Genomic DNA, 22,427 nt, shown 5'->3' on the forward strand with positions numbered 1-22,427 from the left:
ACTACAAATATGACAGACACAATTCCTATTACAGACTGACAACTGATTTGAGTAAAATTTATCTACAGGACAGACCTTTTCTAGGTTAGAATGTATTGCTGCCCTACCACAATCCTGGCTCATCACTTGCCCAGAGTCTTCTACTGATCAGTCACTGAAAACACCCAGCCATGCACCAGAGCTAGAGAGCAGCATTTATAGAGCATCACTCAAATGTCTCCAGGAAAATACAGACACTGAGCTGACAAACATTAATGATCTCAGACTTGTGAATAAGAAATTATCTCAATAAAGAAATTGTATCAATAGAGAAAACACACTTTTCTAATGTAATTCCCAGAAGTCTATAGTATAAAGACACTAAGATAAAAGCTGAAGGCGATCTTTTTTTAAAACATATCCAGCCTTTAGTATGCATTTGAAATCTGTCTTCCCACTCTTCCTCACTATAAAAATGCAAACCCTTTGTATGTGGTTATTTGAATATAGTACTTTTCCATGTAACAGCAATGTGAGAACAAAAACTTGAAGAACGTGCTGAAAAGTTCCTTGTGATCAGTTATTTTCTGCATGCCTTGCAAATCCTTCCTGATAAATGACTGCTCTGTAATTCCCTTGAGAAATACTTTGTTGAAATGACTTTGGGACAGAATGCATGTTTTTACAAGTGGCAATAAAATGATATAAATAACTTGCCTAAAAAAATCCAAACATGTAAAGTGTATTTCTAATAGAGAAAACTGAAGTAAGCCATCTGTAACAGAGTTCACAGCTTTTCATACTTGCAATGAACTTTAAGTTTTTTAAGGTTAAAATAATATTAACAGAAAAGATTTCTCAAGTAAGAAAAGTATCTTTGATATTTGGAAAATTTTCACATCACTACACATTCAAAACAATTCACATAAAGTCTCACAGTCTAAGTTTAATATGCAGTTAACAATGCTACAGGCTTTTATATCCAAATGTAAACAGAAGAACAATATTATGTCAAGACAAAGACCACTTGGGTTAATTTAATACAAATACCTGCAGAGTTTTTGTACTTTCCAAAAATTTCCTGGGCTGGAATTAGAAAAGCTTATTTCTTTTATAAAAAAAGCTGCAGTAGAGCCACAGGAACAGGCCAGAGGGGATGAGTGTGATCACTGTGACCCATTTAACACCGGGCACTACCGTCTGCTAAAAAACAGAAACACAGAGGAGCTCAAGCCTTCATCATGGTTTTAAAGTAAGAAGCATCACTACAGCAGCTGCCCCACATGGCACTTGTGCACACAGTAAATTTGTACAACTTCTTACTGCAGCTGTCATGGAGATTTTGTTATGATTTCACAGGTTAGACCCTATAAGCTAAGAGCCTGTATCAATAAACTCTGATTAAGTTGTTATTTGATAAACATGTCATTTCAAGAAGTTAAAGCTGCACCTGCCTGTATTTTTAGGAGCTAAAATACGCCTTAAACTCACGTTCAAACTGATCTTTCTCCAGTGTGCTAGCAACCCTTTCTGAATTCCAAAGCAGCTGTAGCAGTGCCAGTGCCAGCTGCAGCAGACACGTGCTCTACCTTGCCTGTTCAGATTCTTCTGTTCTCTTATTTATACCTAAGGCTCAGCTGCTCAAGCTTCACTAAATGCTAATGTTCCCAAGCTGGATTATCCTGTCACCTCCAGCTGCAGTTATAGTGCAAAAGTTCTATTGTCATTATATTGCAAAGGTTCCATATTGCTAGAGTTTTGTACCTTCTTGATGTTTCTTGTAGGCAGCTCCTCCAGGCACTGACTCTTCCATCTCCTCACAGCAGCCAGCTGACTCCAGTTCTTCTCAACCAACCAATCCACTCTTTTATAACATTCTTCTTACTATTGGCTACAGGTGTGGCCTGTTAAAGTCGCCTGCTCCTAATCTTTACTAATTAGCTCAGCTGCAACTCTTTAGGGGTAAGATTACATTCTACACCACCTTCTTTTACCCATCCTGTATCCCCCTACAACCTCCTCATGTCAAGGCTGCCAAGGAGCCTTTCCCAGCCCACACCTGTCCAGAGCTGTGCTTGTTTTAATGGCACCAAATCTCAAGTCTGGTTTGCTTGAGTACATTCTTTAAAAACAGAAAGCTGAACCAGGTTAGTCAACCACAACTACTGAAAAAGCACTTGTCACATTACCTCTCCACAAATAACCCACAAGTTTTAAATTGATGGCATTTTGTTCAAAACCATCAGCAAGCAGCATGAATCACGCACTGTTACTTGAAATTGACATTTAAAAAGCAGGGATCAAACTAATATGATTCAGAAGCTTTTCTCTCACCTTTTTCCTATATTCAGAGCTTGAAGAAAAAATATTTGTGCTTCTACATTACAAGTACATGTTTGGCGTTAGTGAACAATTTCCAGAATCCTGATGATGTCACACGAATTATACACAGCTATCAACTGACACAGAATGGGAAACCAGCAAAATACTGGTGGCCTGAAAATTGTATTTCTCTAATGCTCAAGCTTTGCATATTTTGATACAGCCTAGATTTTGATAGCTTACAAAGCAGTAACTTGCTGCTGCAAAGAGGAAGGTCTTGCCCTCTCCCCCTTTCTCAGCTGGTTACAGTTTATTGGACATTTTACAGAGCTACTGAACTCTCTAACCCTTCCCTCTGGGAGAATCCCAGGGAAGTGAAGAGGCTCAGTATCTCCAGCTAGGCACAGTGGAAAGGAAGGGCTCAAAGAAATAGCAGAGCTAATTGGAAAAGAATGTGCATGGGAACTCCCACTGCCATGTGGGGTAAAGTCGTATCAAGCTTGAAGAGCCACCTCCAAGCACCCAAGATAACTTTTTGGATTTTTCTGCCAGCAGTGGGCTGCAGCTCTCACAAGACATCAAGAGAAGCATCCAGAAAGATCCTCTGGCTGCAGGAAGACAAGCCAGGTGCTGGAAGGTGCAGACAGCAGCTGTCCACTGCCTAAGGCTATGGTTTCACTGCAGCCTAAGCCTGCTGAGCTACCAACTACTCCTAGAGCATCATCTTTCAGCCTGGCACCTGTTCCCTGGACAAATCACATGGTGGTTCAGCCTGCTGAAGAAACAGAAGAGCATTTAGTTCATTTACCAAATTAGTTTATGCCAAATGAAAGGGTGAAATGGCTCAGCAAAGGATCCAACAAGCAGCTGGCAGGAGAAAAAGGGATGTGAGTAACACAGCCAGGAGTTAGGGATGTACATTGCTGTAACTCCACAGGCTGCAACTCAGCTCTCCCTAAAATTCCACTGCTGCCAGAAACAAAGAACATTTGAAACTATTCCAGTAACAGAGGGCCCCAAAATAGTCTTAAGTGGGACAAAATATGATTACCAAAAAAAAACTAGGGTTATATCATAAACTCACATGACTTTTTTCCCCCTTTCCAATCTAAAACAAACATTTATTCTCCTGATGAAAGATGAGATTCTTCCCCATAAGTCTGGAAAAAGAACTTCAATTCTACAATTGTGATTAATTTCTTCTTATTATTTATTATAATGGCTTGTCATATCTTACATGAATTTCAGCAATTTCTTATCTTAAGCTCAGCAAAGAGTAGTTGGAGTCTATCCTGTCATGTTTCCCACATATTGAAACAGTGAGGATTAAGTCAAATATTGGTTATCTCAATTTCATTTCAGCAGCAGCATGAGTCATGTGCAATAGCAGCTACAACATACTGCAGTAAATGCACCCAGAGCCAGCACTCTGCTCCAAAAGATTTTAGGAGGTTACCTAGGATAGTTACTGACTAGATGTCAGGGCTGGAAAAAAATGCATTCCAATATGCCAATATTTCAGGACTTTTGGAGACTGAACATTTGCTCCTCTGCTCTAGAAATCCCACAGAATTTGTGATTATTGAGATATTCCAACAAGATGTTTGTATATTTGAAGCGATGGTAGCATTATACTGAATATCCTACTTCAGTAAGTCTTACTTTTTTATCCTTTAGGTATCAGAAGGTGTCTTTGTCAATGTCCTGGATAAGTGAAAATTCAACCAAGGCAGACTGTTCTTAAAGTAAGAGAGGGAAAACTGGGGCAGAGGAGCAGCACCATACCCAGGGTAGAATACAAGTAAGGAAACAACACCCCTAAAATGACAAAGCACAAAGCCTGTACTCCAAGTTCCTTCTCTCACCTCCCTGTGCCACCACCCTGCACTGGGAACACCCTCCTGGCTCCCCAGTTTTCCTGGCAGAAATGCAGCGTTAGCAAACTGCAGATTTGGAAGTGTGACAGAAGATTCACACTTTACTGTTTCCAGCACTTTGCTCTGTGTTGATCTCTTTTCTGTCCTGTACAGTCTCATACATTCACAGCTCTCTCTCCACTATGGAGTGACACTTCCCATACATTGTTAGGCACAGCACACCCTCCATACTGCTATGGGACACTAATTCTGTTACATCAGAAACTCAGCCTTTCTGAACATGTAATGATGGCCTGGACACCAGCCTGAGATTATTTACCCTGTCCATTCTCCCCAAATCTCTTTCATTTCCATTACTAAATGTTTTGCCAATTACTGGATTTCTGCAAACAATACTCCAAAGTTAAGAAGAAACAAACCACCTTATATCCAAGGCTTTAAAACAGCAGCCAAGGGAATTCCAAGAGGAACAAATAGTTTATTTCTTAAGTAACAAACACAAAAATTCACAAAAAACTCACTAATTCATGCCATACTACTTACCTGAAATAAAAAGAACTACAGAACAGACCCAGACCTGCTTTAACCACCATTTGGTTAAGACTGAGAACCACTCCAAACAAAGCCTGGCAATTCTACAGATGACATTTTGAAGGGCAGTTGAAAACTGCTGAATTTCTTTTGGCTGCAAACAATCCCTCAGGCACCACCGTATAATTAAAGCTATGAATTTATCATCTTTTCATACTTGAACACAATAATAAAACAAAAGTAGACTTTCCCCCTGTTAATTCACTAAATTGCTGAGAAATCCTCTGTGTTTTGCACTTGTTAATGGAAGAAAAAAATGGAGAAAAGGATCCAGAAATAAATCCTGTCAGTCTTAAGCCTCTTGAAGTCAACTAATAACCAACACTCTGACTACCCTCACTCTCTAATGCACTTCACACATTTTTATTGTCAGCAACAAAACCTTCTGCCACTCAATGTTGTGACCAAACCATCCTTTGCCATTTTCATGCTACCCCAGCATCCTGAACTGCAGGCTAAGGGTGCCCACTGCTCACCTCATTACTTATCCCAGCCATGATGCACAAAAGGCACATTCCAACGCCTTAGATTTCCATTCCTTTTACATTAAGAAACAGTATAAACAATCCAAGTCACAGGAATTTCAGAAACAGTGAAATATAAGGTTTATTTTGCAATTCACTGTATGCCAGGAGAGATGCATGGTCCAAAAGACTGAAATCAATCAGTCAAAGTCAGCTCTTGCCACAGACTCCTGCAAAACAGTGCAGGATTATTTCTTTCTAGGATTAAAATCATTAATGAAGGCAACACAGCACAGGCTGTTTTTTAACATATTTGCTGTTAAAACACTCTAGCCAATGGGGTTTTTTTCCAAGTACATCAGAACTTGCAAAAGTAAGGTCTAGGAACAAAAAAGATTTCCTAACAAATTTAGAGCTTGGAAGAAACTTGGAAGGTATTCCACAGTTAAATGGTTTTGTTTCCCTGTAACACAGAATGAAGATTTCTCACAAATAAACACACTCAGAAGTAGGTGCAGCTGCAATTCATCAAAAGCTGTCCCTGTCAAAGTGGTACCAAGCAGACCTTCAGAAATCAAATGTCAGTCTCAGCTTTGCCCCAGCAGCTATGAACAATGCAAGTTATTCCTTTAACAAGAATTAGTCATCTGTGGGATTAATGTGCATACAAATAGCTTTACCATATACATCCCAACAATCCCATTATGCAAGAGATTAAAACAGACCAGTCTGCTAATGAAATGCTGATCACCAGACCTGTCCCACTGGCAGTGCATGCACAAACCCACATCTGGCTGCTCTGCCCTCACAATTCCAGGTCCAGCATCAGACCACAGGTCTGCACCACAGAACACAGAACACCTGATTTGGAAGGGACCCACAAGGACCACAGGTCCAATTCCAGCAGCTGCCATCAGAGCCAGCAGGGCTGCTGAGGGCACTGACAGCAAGGAGCCACATCCCCACAATTTGCCCAACACTGCCCACCCTGCCACAGAGCCCATCCCACAGCAATAAAGCTTTAACTTGACCATGTATTGCAAATAACCATCAACCAGCCTTACCTGCTGCCATAAACCAATCCTCTGGAAAAACCAGCGGCTTCTGAAAACAAACTACATCAGTAATTCATACCTTGTGAACACCTAATGTGTGTTTATTGATTGCTCCTCTTGTCTTAAAAATAGCAGAAGCTTAACAGCTTCCATGAACATAAGAAACATTTTCCCTCTCTTTCTAAGGGAAATCATTGAAGTAAAAAACCAAAAAAGCTAGAAGGAATGCAGAAAGCAACTTCATTTTGGGACTCCCAAGCCACTCACATTATAGATTGAAACAGAATTTTATTAAAAGGTACATGAACAACTGGGGGAAAAAAAAAAGACAACTTTTCTGTATTCACCCACTGCCCTCAAAATTGTAAAGGCATGTTCCCTTGAGTCACCCCTCTCTCCCACAGATCATTATCAAGAGTGTCTCCATTATTTTATTCTCTAACAATTCCTCACAGCAAATGCCACAACACTCAAAAAATCCAAGCACAGCTCTGTGTGCACTGCAGCCATGCTGAGCAGGAATACTTAAATTTTTCACCCACAGCCGGGAGAGGGCAAGAAGTACAGCAAGAATTCAGAAACTTGGATGAGCCAGTAAGTTTGAGAGAAATCCCACTGAATAACTGGTCCTAAAACACTTCCAATTTAGTCAAGGAGCAGCAATTAGCATGGAAGGCTGAGCTGCTGTGGCAGGGGAGGAGACACTGGGATACTGAGTGACCCTTCACTGAACTTCACTGGAAACAGACACCAACAAAGGTTACAAAGTGTTACAATTTTCCCCATTCCTGTGCCCTGACAGTAACACTGTGAGGCCACACAAGCAAAAGCCCAGCTCACAGTCAGGGCTGGCATCAGCAGCACAGCAATGGCCACACCCTGCAAGCCTGAGCTGGGCCAGGGAAATCCCCGGCCAGAGCCCACGGTGTAAACACTGAGGATCTCTCTCCTTGTGGCTGCTTTATAGCACAGCACCAGAAATTGTTACAGTCACCTTCTAACAGTCAGGAACAGCAGCTGGACCCAAGCCTCAGGACCAGAGGAACACGATTCTCTCCTCCCTTTTCTGAGCCATGAAAGGCCATCACCACACACCCTCTGTGTGCCCCACCAGGGGCAACCAAAGGAACAAAAATCCATTTATAACCAAGACAGTGTGGTCAGACCACACAATCTCTCCTTTTTCTAACGTTTTGCTGGGATTCTATATAAGAGTTAACTTAGGATTTCAAAGACTAACCCAAATACTTTTGGCACCATTATCACCAGACCTGTCCCAAACTTCTCAACTTCTATGTCAAGACATGCCAGATTTCTAAGGACAGGGGAAAAAAAAATTACCAGCTTCCCTCAATTTCCTGAACTCTGAAGTTACAGTATCTGCCACCAAGAGATATAGTTCTAGAAATACTGAATATCTCATCCCTTCTAACAGGCATGATACTAGTGTGAAAAAAGCCAAGAGAAGGTAAAACAGCATTTCACTATCTTCAAATAGGTTGTGTCCCTACACATGTGGCCAGGATTTAAAAAACAAACCGATGAAAAATAAAATCTTTGTTTTCATTAGCAGTTTATGTTTACACTCCTTAGAAGTTAATAATGGTCACTTGAGAACAACATACATGTGCTCTAAGAGTGGTCAAGGAGGTCACATGCAAGGCAAGTAAGCTACATTACTTGCAACTTTATGAATTAATGTCGTAAAATATTGTCTATTTCACTTTTGTCTTTATCCTTTCAATTTCTACGTCTGAGTATGTTTCATAACGTATCTATCTGCACAGTACTACGTGTAGATAACTGACAAACCAATAAATTTACATACGTGAGAGATGCATGATAAAAAGTGTTCTTTATTGACAGCCAAAATAGCTGGAGGCCACTACTCTAGAGAGCAGGAGCTCTTGTATTTCTATTTCCCCTGCCCTTGCTCCTTGCCCTAGCGCTGGTTTTCCAGAGGATTGGAATGAATGGCGCCTCGCAAGGCACGAGGCCTCGGTGTCTCCAGCCCCAGGGTCGGGGCTTCTTTCTGCCACCTCGGAATAAGAGACTTGGTTCCTCAGGAGCGGGGAACTGAATGTGGAAACCTGGACACAAGTATGGGAAACCCCCGCCATAATAAATCACCTGCTTGACAAGGCAACGTTAAGTGGACCTACAGAAAGGGCAAATAAATAGAACTAAGGAGCCATGAAATATCGCTTTGGGGGAACCGTGGAAAGATAAATAATGGAGAACACCGAAAGCCAAGCACTTAGACCCTCATCCGGTTCTTCCCCCTCACCCCCCGGCGGCTCCCCCAGCCCCCCTCACGGCGGGCCATGGCACCCGCGGCCGCCCGCCGGCTCCGTGCCCGCCGCGGCCGAGAAGGGGCGGCGGGCCCGTCCCTACTGACCTGCCGGCGGCTCTCGGCCAGGGCCGGGGTCGCCGGGGGTGGCCGCGTCCCCTCAGCCGGGTCCCCTCAGCCCGCGCAGCCGCCGCGCCTCCCGCACGCGCACGGCCACCTTACAGCCCCGCCTGCTGGGATCTCTCCGCTCCCGCCTCAGAGCGGCCCTCTCGCCTGCCCCTGAGGAGCCCCTCGAGAAAAGGCCCAGCCAAGTCAGGAGCACTCCCGCCTCAGCGTCCGCGGGTCCACTCCGCTCAACGGCCCAGCACGGGGCTGGAACTCAAACCACGCAGCGGGACTACTTCACCACCACAGGCGGAAGCACATGCTTTCTGCTCACGCGCGCGCGCGAACTGACGGGACGCATTTAAAGGCCCGCGCGCGGTGCACGCCGGGAGTTGTAGTCTTCTCGTGGAGGCTCTCCTGGCCGCCCGAAGGCCACGCACCGCCCCGCGGTGGCGCCACGCCCGCTCGCCGCCGACAGCCAATGAGCGAGCGAGGGGCGGGGCTTCCCGCCGCGGTGCGCCCGCGGGGGGCGGCTCCCGGAGTTGGTTGTTGCGCGCGGGCGCGGCGGTCGCAGCCCCGTCCCGGGAGCCGCGTCCTCGCCGGGGCCCGGCGGGAACGGAGCCCCAGCCCGAGTCCGCACGGAGCCTCCGGGGCGCAGCCGCCGCCTCCCCGTGGTGAGGCGCCGCGGGGCCGGGGAGCCCCTGCCAGGTGAGATACGGGAGGGGAGTGAGGGACGGGAGGTGGTGACGGCCCCTCATGCCCTGAAGGGGAGGCCGGGGGGCGGCGGTGGCGGCGGTCAGTTTTCTTCGGCGGGGCCGCGGCGGGGGCAGCGAGCCGGGCTCCGGCGGGGCGCAGCCGCCGCCTGCCCGTCACTCCCTCCCCTCGGCTCCCCCGGCTCCCCTCGCCCCGCCGCGGTCCCGGTCGCAGCGGCGCCCGCAGAGCCCGTCTGGCGCCGGCAGCCGCGCCGGGGCCCCCACGGGGCCGAGCGGCGCCCTCGCCCCCGGGCGCGGCGCGGGGCCCCCGGGTGCTCGGCGGCAGCCCCGGGCGCTGGCCGAGCCCGCAGCGCGGCTGGGAGCGTGCGGCGCCATCCCGCGCCCCGCTGGGGAGCGCCTCCGCCGCGCTGACACCTTCGAGGAATTGCTGTGGGTGCCGGGTGCATGCTGCTCCTGCCGGGGCTCTGACCCTGCTCTGTTATTATTACGAATTACTGACTCGAAAGGCTTTACGTGTTAGCGCGTACGTGTGTAGCTGCATTCCATCCTCTCGGTCCTTTCTCTCGAAGGTTGTTTTGGATTTGTAGGTGGGTCGGTCTGTTTGGCAGTTTTTATTGAGGGTGAAGTTGAGGCTGGGCTTGGAAGGCTGGGATTCGCGTGGGACAGCGAGTGAAACGATGTGAATACTTTGCAGTTGTCTGCTACTTGTGGAGCAGCTGGTACCTGATGCGGAATGGCCAGGCTGCTCCGAGGTGAGCACAGGGGCAAGGGGGAATGTCGTCTGGTGGATCTCTGACCTCGGATTTAATAGGGGCTCCTCCTCAGATGGCCTAATTTCTGTTTACTTTAGGTCTTTGCCATTTACTTTTGTAGAGCTCGTTGTTCTTTAACTGCTTTGTAAGTGCCTCCAAAGTTTTTCCCCTTACTCGCTCTGGCTTAAAGGCTGTCTAATGTCTGCTAAAACATTTTATTCCCAGGTATTTACAGAAAAAATAACATATGGAGATGTATGGGCATGAAGGAAAGAACACGCAGTTGTTTTAGGAACCAAGACTTTATGGAATTCCAATAATTAGGTTCTATAGTTAGAAAGTTTACTTTAACTTGCTTAAAATTGCCAGCTGAACAACTGCCCTTGTGACAGACTGGATCTACTTCCTTCTGTGTGACTTTTGCTTGACTTACAACCTCCTCTAGACAGTTTGAATCAAGGGGTATAGCAAGAGTGGCAAATAGTTGTGGAGATTTTATTTGGTTGTTTGGGCTTGTTAGAGTTCCTAATCTAGCTTCATACTGGCTTAAAAGATTGTACCTGTAAAGTAGCTAAGTTGTTTTGTCCAGATGAAGCATCTTCCTGGCAGAGTTACTGCTTAGTGTGTTTTCAGGAAAACTTTGTTTTATTCTCTAAAACACAGAACTATGCAAGAAGGAATTACCAGTTTTTCCATGAGTAACTTTCCATGATTAATCTTCTGTATTCATTTCCTGATGGCTTTACCGTACTGCTAGGATATCCCATGTAGATGATTCAGTCACAGATTTCCTGAATTACCTTTTTGGACAGATCTCTTTGGCTCAACTACACCTTCCTCACCTGAGCAGGGGCAGGCGGGGCTCAGGTGATTGCTGAGCCTGGGCAGGAGGTGCCAGCTGCAGAACAAGGAGCCAGCAGGCTTTGCTGCCTGGCCTGGCTGCAGGTAGGCACTCTCACTCGGCTGCAGTTCATAATGGATGCAATTTTTGCATTTCCTTCTGCTTTAGAGCATACAGTTTGTTTGAAGGAACAGCATTTCCTATGTATCTGCAGGTCTTATGGCTCTTTCAGTGAAAGAGAGCAAAGAGACAAAATACCATTCCCACTTCTTGGGTAATTTGTGTTTCTGACTCTTCAGCTCTTCAGAAAATCCATTTCCAGGCGTGTTTACTAATATGTGTATTATTTCCTATTTACTTTCCAAGTAAAGGAATTGGTTGGAATCAGTCATTTAAAGAAAAATAAAGGGGAGGATGATATTTAGCTAAATGACTTCTAAATGTTGACTAATTTATTTTTCCTAAACAGGATAGTAAATTATTATGATAAGTATTGTAATCTATTGATAAGGGTCATAATATTGACAGTTACAGTATCGTGCTAGTGATACTGTTCTGTATGGTGCTGGGAAAGATACATATGTGAAAAACTTACTCTAAGTTAACTTGTGAGTTGTTTCCTCTACCTTGTTCCTGAATTTACACTCCTGTGTGTCTGCTTTCCTTTTCCTGTTTAGTCTTTGCTTTTCCCTCCAGCTGCCTCTCAGCCCGGTTTAGGATCGCACTATCCCATCCCTGCTAATGGGCCGTGTTTTATCTGCCCCTCTCTCTGAAGGGATGTGCAGCTTTCCTCCTTGTTCTGATGGCTCTCTGATGAGGTTGTGTTTCAGGCAGTACTAATAGTCCTTTCTCTTTTATTTTTGGGTTGTGAGGCTGTTGGAGCAGAGCCCCCAAGGATTGCCAGGTGGGCTCCGAGGTGAGCTGCGCTGTCCCCATCGCTGCGCTGCTGCAGCTGCCGGGAATCCTGCCGGGAATCCTGCCGGGAATCCTGCCGGGAATCCTGCCGGGAATCCTGCCGGGCTGCTCCTCCCGTGCACTCGGTGTGTCAGAGCTGACATTCGGGTACGGGCAGCGCATTGAAATGCAAATGCCTCGGCTCTGACGGGGAGATGGTGCTGAGCTGGTGGAAAGCGCCGAGAAGGTTGTGGAGTACCTGTGGCGTGAAAGGAAACAACTGACAGGGGAACTAAAAATGTAACTTCATCTTTGTGCTGTTAACACCTCCAGATGTTTTTAACCTACTTTGAGTACAAAAATAATAACTTGTAGAACATGTTTTGGTTTAATAATTGAAGCAAAGTTGAAAGAGAGAATGTCTAGTTATTTGCAGCCATATATAGAATTTACTGGCTGTTAGTGGCAGCCAAAAATCACCAGTGAGGGAAATTCCACTCTCTGTGTATGTAAAGTCCCCTGGGTTTTGGAGGAGGAGCTGTGGAGCCCCAGACCCACGGGAAAAGGCTTTGGGTTCTCCGTGCTGGTACCTGCAGGGGTGGATGGAGCACGTTCTGTGAGTGCATTACTTGGGACAGGCTGCTGCAGGGACCTGGTCTGCAGAGCCTTACTTGGCATTACCAGTCTTCCCACCCTCCTGTGCTCCCACACAGCTCCTGTGTGAGGACCACGAGTTGCACTGGGATTTACATTGCCCTAAGGCTGAAATAATTCCATTGTTTCATATGGATCAGCACAATAATGCAGAATTTCCATTACCATACAGTTTTAAATCTGGAGTGGAAAAGTACAGGCTGCAAACTGGAGGAAGAGTTGCTAGTTGACTTTCACTGTTTTAGAGCAGGATGAAGTGGAGCAAGTCAACACTGGGGAGAATGTGACAGCTTTAGAATCTCTACAACATCAGTGACAAGGATGAATGGCTTGTTTTTACTTGGTAATAATTCTAACTAGTTGTCCAATATTTGAGCTGCAGTTTCCATAAATTGTGGTTTAGCGCTGTGGGCTCTGTGTTTTCCAAATCAAAAGCAGAAATTATCAACTGAGTAAGAAATTTTCAGTTTTCCTTTTGCCTGAGATAGATAAGTAGCTGAGTGACTCAAGCAATTTCTTTTCCCATATCTCTTTAAGTGGACTGGGTTGATTTGAGATTGCCTGATAGTGCAAAATGTGGATAGAGGAAAACTACACAGTGGGTGTAACTCTGAGGTCACCTTCTTTGAATTGAATTTCTTTTGGGATGCCTTCAGCTATTATAAAAGTTATCATGTTAGCTCACCAAGTTACAAAATGGATTTACCACAAATGTTTTTGAGTTTGTCTGTTCAGATGACAACAAGAACAACAGGATTTCAGAACCCCTGGGATCCTCAGTCATCATTTATCTCCTCCTGGTAATCACATATTGCTGTGCAGGATGAAGACAAACTCAGTTTTGAGCCATACCTCTTAGAGAAGTGTTTTGTAATCAATCTGTAATGGATTTCCTTTTTTAAGTCTTTGGTTCTTGGGAAGTGGAGGGGGAAAGTATTTTATCTACATAAAGTATAAAAAAATAGAAATATTGTCTGGGAAAGGCATTTTAAAATCTTTCCATTTGTAGACTTTATCCCATATTTTCCTTAAGAGTAATATTTCAGTTAAAAAGCCTTACATGTGCTTAAATATAAATGCTGAAAAATGCTCAACTGTCTTAATGCAGTCACTGTTGACTGCGGGAGACATTTTTAGCAAAGTTTTTGAAATCACAGTAAACAAATGGATAAAAATCATGCCAGGCTAAACATTGTAGGCTTCTAGCAATACTTGTTTTAGTAACATCTTGTCTGAGATGCCAGTTCAGTGTGGTGCTAAAAAGTAAGATCACTGACTTGATAAAGTTAGTGCTATTTCAGAAAATACTGCTACTAGCACAGAATTTGCCAAAGCAACCTTATTGGTGTTTGAGCAGATTTGGGTTATTGTATTGTTGGCTACAGGTTCTGTAGGAAGCTGTTTAGTGTTCACAGTTTGACCTTCCATGTTTTTGTAGAACTGATCTCAATCCTAAAATGTTCCCTCTTGGATGCATGCCTGTATTTACACAGGCCTCCCTACAAAGCTCCCCAGAGGAGGAAGGCAGTCTGTAATGCAGGAGATGTAAGTTCTGCATGGATATATTTATATCCAGTCTTCCAGCTCCCAGGGTCTTGCTGTCAGAAAAGCCTTCAAACACATTTAAAAGACATTTAAATCTTACAGTATAAACATGAACAAATATAGACATCCTTCCATGCTGGCTTCGTGTGTATTCACTCTTAGCATAAGTCTCTGTACATATCACAGATGCTCTTATTGTTGTCTCAGCTGCCAAATTTCCTCTTAGTGAGTGTCATTGTTCTGCTTTTATACTTGTTGGTGTCCTTTCTGGGGCTTCTGTGGTGCAGCAAGAAGGAAGATCAGTTTTAAAATGCATAATCTTCCCCCCAAAGTGGCCAGGACATTCAGAAGCATGTGTGTGAAGGTAATACAGGCACTTCAAATTTCAGTGCCTCTGGAGCTGAAGTTGTCCTTGGGTAACTGTTTACTCTTCTTGCACTTTTTTCTTCCCCCCAGTTCTGCCTTTCTCTCTACCTTGTTTTAGCCCTGAGTAGCCTTCTGCAGAGTGCCCTTTTAGCCTGTTTGGCATCCTGTTAAAATCACTGATTCTCTCTGTGAAGGCTCAGAATTACATCCATGTTGCTTTAACAAAGTTTGAAGTTTAATGCAAATATATACAAGCTGAGAGAGAATAAATATTAGTCCAGGAGTTTTCCACGGGGGAGTAAGTCATGTTGTGTAATTGTTTTTCCATTTGCTTTAAACCTTGCTAATTGTCCTTCTGGGCCTTCCTCATTCAGATTGGGTAGTTTTCCTTAAAAACAGGTTGCACAATATTCCCCAGTCTGAGACTTCTAAGGCTGTAACTATATGGTTAAGGAGTGTGACTCCTGCCATTTGGAATGATCTTTGGAGGAGCTAGTTTATTTAATGACTTTTGTTCTGTAAACTGTAGACATTCTCAGGTTTTAGAAGCAGGGAGACAGCTCCCAGTAAAGATGTAGAGAGTGAGGGGCACAGGAGAGCTGGCAGTGTGATCATTTACACATGCTGTGGTTGTGCAACAGCTTGTGCTGTGTTGTAGCCAGTGGAAGAATTCACTGAACTTGGTGTTAAACACACATCCAACGCAAAAATGCTGACTATTTTAGAGCTTTATAGATGTAAAGTTGCACTTTCATGCTGTGATTTTTTTTTAAATTTTTAAATTTGGAATATCAGATTATTAGCAATAAGTCTCAAACCTGCTCTGCTGCTAATGAAGTTGTCAATAACTTACCTTTAAATTGTAACAACAAAAACTGGGAAGTGTTAATGCAGGCCTTGAAGTGAGACAGGTTCAGGTTTAAGGACAGTGGTTTTGGCCAGAGAAGTTTCCTTGGGAAGCACAGAAAACCAAGGCATGTTAGGGCAAAGCTCACTGAGGCTCCTGCTCCCCTGAATTTTGCCTGCTAAGTGTTTCATGTGCAGCAAAGGCAGCATCCCTGTGAGAGAAAATGTCAGCAGAGCTCAGAGCTTCCCCTGGATTTCACTCACCTGTGATTCTGGCAGTCCCGTGCCATTTCCTCGTTGGCATCTTGCTCCTTGGAGCTGTTGGCAGGCAGGGTGCTGGGTCATGGCTCCTTACGAGTTACCCCACTTATCCTCTCAGAGCAGCAGCAGAACCCTTCCCAGGGTGGTTCTGTAGTGAGGTGTGCAGTGACTGGTGCATCAGGAGGAGTGTTGCACTCTGGTACATAAAGTACCTGCTGTTAGCAGCTGGGAGAGACACACTGTTAGTAACAGTTGCCATGAAAAGCCTCCTGCAGCAGCATAAGGAGAGATTGCAGAGTGGTCTAGAGGGAGATTCCTCAGCCTCACTGGAGCTTTAGTCATGGTGAGTTCTCCTGTGTTCTGCATAATTCTCTGTTGTTCTGCTTGTTGGAGTGTGGGAAGTGTTTGATTGTTGCTTTCAGAGAGAAGCTGAATCAGGTTCCCTTCTGGTGGTATTGCCATCAGCATCACCAGGGCATTCAGCAAATGCATTCTTTACATACACAACTGCAAATCATACTGCATTGCATAATGGTGTAAACAGCAGGAGTGCTGCATTAAAAAAGGTGCCCAGTCCTCACCCTTCATCTTTTTTTCCACAAGGCTGTAATTTTTCTCTGTAGTACTTGGTAGTGATAACATTGGAGGCTTTTTTCCCACTGAGTCCTTTGCAAATTGACTTCATTGCTTATGGTTGTACATTCTTTGTTTATCAGTGTAAATCAACAGTGCTATTCCTGAACAATGGAGATAGCAACAGACAGACCTTTTGAAGCCAAATTTGCTGAGTGAGAAGCAGTGTTGTACAGAAACATGGTGGAAAAGATGAACCAGCCCAGGTTATCAGGGAGTTCTGCTCAGCCCCCCAGAGGGGATGATGGAAATGCTGTGGAATAATGGTATTTTCTGAAGTATTCCTGCACAATTCCTGGGGCAGCTGGAAGGTTCATGCATACACTAATCATTCTTTGGAGAAATAAGAGCCAACAGGTGGTATACCAAAGCAACAGCATTTAAAAAGTGGGAATTAGATTTAATAGATCAAATGTTACATAATTGAGTTTTCCCCCTGGAGTTCAGTCTCTGCAGTTCAATATTGGTCTGTCTACACAGAGAGTTAACTTGGGGTGCTTTCATTAAAACGTATTTAAACACCCAAACAGAGTGAGATCTGTAGAACACAGGAGGAAATACAAATCCATACAATGAATATTGTTGCTTCCAGCAGCAAGCACAGCTTACTGAGGGGGTTATAAGTTCAGTCAATCGTCACTAAATTGTATTGCACAGATAACACATTGAATTTTTTTTGTGTTCTGCTGACTAAAAGAGTTGGTGTACATTTCCAATCAAATAATCACAATAGAAGTTTGAAAATATATTGGAAAAATAAACAGCCAGTACTCAGTGATTGTGCTGCATGCCAATATCTGAACTATGGTTAAAAAATTACTGAACAAGTGAAATAATTGAAAATCAGTATCAGTTTCTAAACCAAGGTAAGCTCTGCTTTTCCCAAAACCAAAGCTTGTCATGAGTGTAGCCACTGTAGAGGAGCACAGTCCATCCTCCATCTCTCTGCAGCAGATGGATGAGGCTTCTTGGGTTTCTCTTGCTGATAATGACTGAGAGATGATTGTCCATTCAAGCTGGTGTTTCAAATGAAATTGGAACAGTTATAATTTAAAAACTTTGTTTCTTTCCTATTGTGAATGTGAGGCAAGAGCTGGGGGGTTTTTTGTAATTTTTTTTGGCTTTCAGTTGCCAGTTTACAAATGTCTGTAACTTAGGGTATTTTAAAATCCATAGATTTCAATTAATAAGTTGACTTTGCCACATGGGTCAAGGTTTCTTTTCCATCACTATTCTTCCATGACTTCTTGGAGTAATTGTTCTGCAGGCAAGGTAAATGTGTATCAGACATAGAAATGTTCATTTCATGACACATGGTAAAATATCTGTCCCAGATGCATTATCTGCTACAAAGTTCTGAAAAATGACAGCCAGAGGACAGCTCAAAGCTTGGGCAGCTCCTGGATCCTTCCTGGGACATGTGGGAGGGGATTTGTGGTCTCAGGGGGGCTCTGAACTTTCTTGTTGTTTTCTTGGCAGTGGCTTTGTGATGGAGCTTAGAAAGGAGGGATGTCACAGCACTCTTCCTGTTAATTTGAGAGATGAACTAGAGTCAAGTTGTATTGTGACAGCTTAAAAATAGGAGAATGGGCAGTCGTGTCTTCCTGAGGCTGATAAGGAGCCCCACAAACCACAGGAGCTGCTCAGGGCTGTGCTCTGCGTGCACAGAGCAGCATTCAGGAACACAATATACAGGGAACAAAAGGGGTGGCAGTCTCAAACTTACCTGTGCTGCACCTGAAAAATCAGCACTCCGGCCTTTAGATAAGGAAAAAATATTGAAATACAAGTCTGCCTTCTTTATTTTTACTGAGAGAGGAAGGTGAAGGTGTCTTGTGATGAAGACAGCTCTTTGTGGGCGCTGGTTGGTGCCCCTCCTGTGTCTGCACTGCTTCACAGCCTGTGCTGGACCTGGCATAAACATTTCTTTGGAAAGGGCTGTACACAATGTGCACACAGAGGGAACATGGGCTCTTCTGCCTCTCTAAGATGTGCTGGAATAAATACATTGTTTTGAAAGGGTTTTTTAAATATTTTTCAGATGAGCAACTCTCTTGAGCTTTGTGCTTTTTATTACATAACATGTAAGTTTTTTAAGTTCGGAGCATGGCCACAAGTTTTTATTTTGTGTTCATAAAGTATTTACTGCTTGTAGCCATGTAAAAATGGATACATTTCCCTTTATTCTAGCTCTGTAACACCTCTGATGCTCCACAGTTTGTCTGGCACCTTTAACTCTGCAGTCTTTTTAGTAGAAAATATTTTATTTAACACTTATAGAATTCAAAATCATTAGAATTTGCTTTGTATAAAATAATGACTTTCTGAAGAAATATTGGTACAAACTGTGGAAGCTGTTAGATTTTGGAATTTGTATTCAAATTACTCATTTTCTCTGCTTTATTTCTTCTTCCACCTCATAATTAAAGGCTGGTGGACAAAGCAAACTCAGGGCTGAAGGGTCTCTTCTGGAATCTGACAAAAAGGCAGTCACTTAGAAAAGAGAGTATGTCTTTTGGGTGGAGAAAAAAGAAGTGCCTGAATTGAAGAAACAATTTTAGGTGCTGTGGCTTATTTTGCTGTTTGGCTCTGCAGACCAGTCAGTTCTGGCATTTCTGTGCACCACCTTCTGTGATTTCATATCTTATTTATACAAATAAGTTTACAGTTTCATAGAAAACAGTAATTGACTGATCCATTTTAGTATTTGTGGAAGTTAAGCTGTAAATTTTCTGTCAATAGTTCAAGAGGCCTCTCTGTAAATATCTTTGGCCATGACGATTTGGACAAATGTGATCATCCTACACTATGTTGCTCTGAAATGTACAGCTTAAAAAATATTTACATCTCAAAATCAAAATGTTGTACAGACTTTCATTCATAGAGAAGACATTTCTTGTTTTCATCCTGAGCATGGTGTGTGTCTTTGCTCAGGTTTATCTGGATGTGGATATGTATGTCTTGCATATATGTTTGTTTGAAGTGACTATTAATGCTGGCTTAGGAAGTGGTGTTGGATCTTTTGCTATATTCATGTTTTGGGAAGAGCCCATTTTTATCTTCAGGGTAGTACAATAGGGGTGATGCAAAAACATTTCACTGTCTGCAGAGTGTGACTGAAGTGCTCATCTTTGCAGAAATTTGCTGGGACTTTGGTTTGCTGAAGTTTTTTTTCCTTTAAAGTGCTGTTGAGGAGATTTCTAATGAGCATCCCAGCTGCCTGTGTGTTGGGAGCAGGGAGGCAGCAGAGTGAAATGGCTTTTTAAGTCAGCTCTTCTCAAAACCCAGAACTCCATAATTTACTGATTTTACAAATAAGAGAGCTAAAAGCTTGGCTTGCCTCAAGTCAATTATTCTAGTGTTTAAAAGAGGACCCAGAGCACTCTCATGGTCTTGCTCAGTTTGCTAACCCAGCCTTTTGAAAAGAGCCATGGTAAATATTTATTTAGTTGCCATAATAGAGTATGGGAATGTCTTCTAACCTTAGCAGTGAGGCTGCTGCTTCTAAAAGCTTCAAGTCTTTAGTTCAAATGTTAAAGATTTATGGCTTTACATCACAAATTGTGTTTCCAAAGGCTTCTCCTAGCACTGCTGTATTTTGTTTTTGTAACTCTGTTGTATTGTCATCTTTCTTGAATAACTTGCTGTCAAAGCTCATGCCAGGTCATGTGTTACAGTCAGTTCAGAGCAAGCACACATTTTGCCAGTTAAATATTTCTCTCTGGGAGCTGCAAGAGCTGCCTTGCATATCAGAAGCTTGCAGTCCAGCCTGCTGATGAGAATTTGCTTTGCTTGTGGCTGAATACTTGATATGTGATTTGGGAGTCATCTTGGGAATTAATTTCTGTATTGTTCAGCAACTGGAGAAACTTGGGAACTGGGATGATGCTTGGTTTGTTGCTTAGTTTTCAGGTTATTTAATCTAGGTGCTCTGTTCCCATCCAAAAATTGAAATTTTGGATTAAAACAGATTTTTGCTATTTTTAGAGCATGGAAGATCCTGCCTTTAAACTCCAAGTCAGAGACTGAATAAAGACTTGTAAGTAAGGAAGCCTCATTTTTACAATTTCCCTTGTTGACCCCAGGATCACATTTTCCATCATTTATGACAAGAGAGAAAGCAGTCTGCTTGCAAAACAGTCAAATGCATTCAAGTCTTTTGGTATTGTCAGGCCATGACAAAAGCTTAATAAGATGAGAATGACTGGCAGAATGACATGCACCCTCTATTTCTTTAACTCTTCTGGAAAATATACTGAAATCTGAAATGGGGCATAGTGTTCTCAACAAAATGCTGACAGTGACAAAAACTTTGACAATGCAAACATTCTCACTTGTGGAGCTAAATCAGTTGGAAAGAGCAGCCAAAAAGGCGAAGTGGAAATTCAGTTAAGTTGTCTGAAACATTTAGTAGCAATGACCTGCATTAAAATAATTTGTTGCAATTAATTGATGCTGTGCCATTTCTTTTGCACAGCAGATTTCACATGTGTACCACAGTCTTATCCTGAAGCAAGAAAATGAGCATCTTTCTGGGCTGGCTAATGCTTTATTGCAGAGATTTACTTCTTAATCTTCATTGGAGATTTTGAAGTACTGGCTGGTTTTTAGCAGGCTGATTTAGTTCTTGTTTGATTTGACAATGTACAAAATAGGACTGCTGTAATTAAAGCTTGGTGGAAGCTTTTGGCAAGTCCTGAGTTATTTGTGCAGTAGCATTGTGCTGAGGACACGATGCATTTTAGGGAGGGGAGATCAGAACAATGTGCTGATTTACTTGTGTGGGCTAATATGACTCATTTAGAATGAACTCCTTTAAAAGTTTAGTTTTCTTTTCTTTTTTTAGGAAAAACTGACAGGCTAACCTCAGGTTTCAAATCAGTTTTAAACTGGAAGTCTCCCATCAGTCTGCAAGGCCCTAGCAATTCTCCATGGTTGGGGTCAGCAGTTTACAAACACTGCCTGGACCAATGATCTGTGAAATCAATCTTTGAGTCTTCCTGCTGCTGCCTTTGAACAGTTTCATTGATGGCAAAGTAGAAATGACTCAGGCTTTGGGATGTGATTATAAAAATTCTAAAGCTTAAAACATACAGAAGACAAAATGTTGATGCTTGGAAAGTTTTTTTTACAATTGGAATGAGAGAGTTTTAGTCCTGACACTTTCTGGAGGTTTGTCACAAGATCCTGAACAGAATTACTTTGGTATTATTGCTATGGCATAAATATATTGGAGACATTTTGCCCACCTTTCAAATTGAAACCATGATATGAATGAGTCAGCTGGCTGGCTGCTTGCATGCTAAAGCTAACATTCTGTGGGTTCAGATACTTAATGGCTTTTTTTCTGTGAATGAATGAGATGGATTAATTGATGTACCACACATCGCAGTCAGAGAGAAGTCAGTAGTTTGAAAGCCCAGTGAAGCAGTGGTTATGGGTGCCACACAATCTGCTCCTCTTGTTGAAGGCCGTTCTCTAAAGCTGGGCTGTCTTGGAGCTCAGTGCCTCTGTTAATCACACCTGCTTTCTGCTCTTGCTGCAAGCATCTGTGACAGCTGCCTTATTGTCCCACCCCGTGCCCAGGCTGTCTCACATGAAGTCATTCTTTTCCAAAGCAATTGTTCTGAGTGAAGGTTCTTGCATGCTGACTCCAGCCAGCATTCTGCACTCTGGCAGTGGATTTGGATATCCCTCTGAAGGGTTCACATCTTTGATTCATCTCTCATCTTTTGCATTTGTATTTTCTTCATTCTTTCTTTCAACACAGCATATCTCTGAAATACTGTGTGTGTTCTGGCTTGTAGGATTCACCTCAGTGTAGGTGAAAACAAAAGTGTTACGAAAATCACAGTCCTGTTGGAAAATTGCTGGAACCTGTTGCAGAATTGGGTGTTGTTGGCTTTTCCCCAGTGCCAGAGGAAGTGATGCTGTCAGGTCTGGGAGGCACAGGGCTGCCTCCCCTGGAGCTGGAGCTGTGTCAGAGCCAGAGCAGCTGCTGGCCGTGTCCCAGGCTCGGGCTGTGGCCATACAAGGAGCTGCTCTGTGTGATCCCTGTGTTCCATGTGTGCTAAAGTTCGTGGGGCTCTGCTCTGGGGGTCAGCCACGGGCGCTCTCAGCCCTGAGGTGCTGCAGCCATCTCTCCATCTTAGTGGAGTGGGAGAAAGGAAGTGGAAAAGAGGGAAAACAGACTTAGTGAATATTGCAGCGGGGCTTTGCCAAATCACATTTTGGGATTC

At 43.5% G+C, this 22,427-nt stretch overlaps 2 protein-coding genes across 7 annotated transcripts in view; one reads left to right on the forward strand and one right to left on the reverse strand.

Moving 5' to 3' along the window:
* HMG20A (high mobility group 20A) overlaps positions 1-8,996 on the reverse strand; it is a 40,124-nt gene extending 31,128 nt beyond the window's left edge. Inside the window, exon 1 of one of the 2 annotated variants that reach the window (XM_064722188.1) lies at positions 8,687-8,996. The gene's annotated coding sequence lies outside the window, so the exon portion shown is untranslated. Of the gene's footprint in view, positions 1-1,743; positions 1,827-8,686 lie in introns of those variants that run through there. The other variant, XM_064722189.1, reaches the window with a different exon arrangement.
* A 231-nt stretch (positions 8,997-9,227) lies between these two features.
* The window catches only part of PEAK1 (pseudopodium enriched atypical kinase 1), a 111,260-nt gene continuing 98,060 nt past the window's right edge, over positions 9,228-22,427 (forward strand). For 4 of the 5 annotated variants that reach the window (XM_064722698.1, XM_064722703.1, XM_064722701.1 and 1 more), the window contains exon 1: positions 9,228-9,391. The gene's annotated coding sequence lies outside the window, so the exon portion shown is untranslated. Of the gene's footprint in view, positions 9,392-20,175; positions 20,228-22,427 lie in introns of all 5 variants that reach the window. The other variant, XM_064722700.1, reaches the window with a different exon arrangement.

The sequence above is a fragment of the Zonotrichia leucophrys genome, chromosome 10 (genome assembly GCF_028769735.1).
Source record: "Zonotrichia leucophrys gambelii isolate GWCS_2022_RI chromosome 10, RI_Zleu_2.0, whole genome shotgun sequence".
Classification (NCBI taxonomy): domain Eukaryota; kingdom Metazoa; phylum Chordata; class Aves; order Passeriformes; family Passerellidae; genus Zonotrichia; species Zonotrichia leucophrys.